This window comes from Rhagoletis pomonella, unplaced genomic scaffold, assembly GCF_013731165.1.
Source record: "Rhagoletis pomonella isolate Grant_MI unplaced genomic scaffold, Rhpom_1.0 Rhpom_scaffold_00001, whole genome shotgun sequence".
Lineage (NCBI taxonomy): Eukaryota > Metazoa > Arthropoda > Insecta > Diptera > Tephritidae > Rhagoletis > Rhagoletis pomonella.
This window is the reverse complement of record NW_023458555.1, coordinates 113,412,408-113,413,205: the sequence shown is the minus strand read 5'-3', so window position 1 is coordinate 113,413,205 and position 798 is coordinate 113,412,408.

Below are 798 nucleotides of genomic sequence, written 5' to 3'. Positions count from 1 at the left end.
AAGCGTAATCCTGTAGCTGAACGCTGGAATATATACAGAGATTTACGAAATATAGTAACTAGAAACTTACGCGCGAATAAAAGATTGTATTTGCAGAGTAAATTTAATGAAACAGATTCCACGAAAGGTTTATGGAAAAATCTCAAGTCGTTAGGAGTCTGCGTGAAAGACAAGAAAGCATGCACGATTGATGCAAATGTAATGAACTCATACTTTTTAGGGGTAAATAAGCAGCAAACAAGTGAGTCGTCCTTTAAAACTAACCAAAGACTACAGTTAAATTTACATTCAACTCAACCACTGAAAATGAAATTATCCACTGCATATATGCCATAAAATCGAATGCAATTGGCGTGGATGGTCTTAGCCTACGCTTTCTAAAAATAATCCTTCCTTATGCACTCCCCTCAATTAGCCATATTTTTAACTTCATTTTGACGTCGTCAACATTCCCTAGTCAGTGGAAAGTCCCAATCGTTTTTCCGACCCATAAATGCAAGCTGTGTAATTCCCCCCAAAACTATAGGCCCATCAGTATAATACCACCGCTATCGAAAGTTTTTGAAAAAATTATTTGTAAACAAATAGTGTCGCATTTGAATAATCACAACCTGTTATCTGAGTACCAATCTGGCTTTAGATCTGGGCATAGTTGTACTACTGCAATACTTAAGGTAATGGATGATATCCGCCCCGCTTTTGATAATAAAATGCTCACTATATTGGTTCTCTTGGATTTTTCAAAAGCATTTGATTCTGTTAATCATAATATTTTACTAGCTAAGTTACAAGATTATT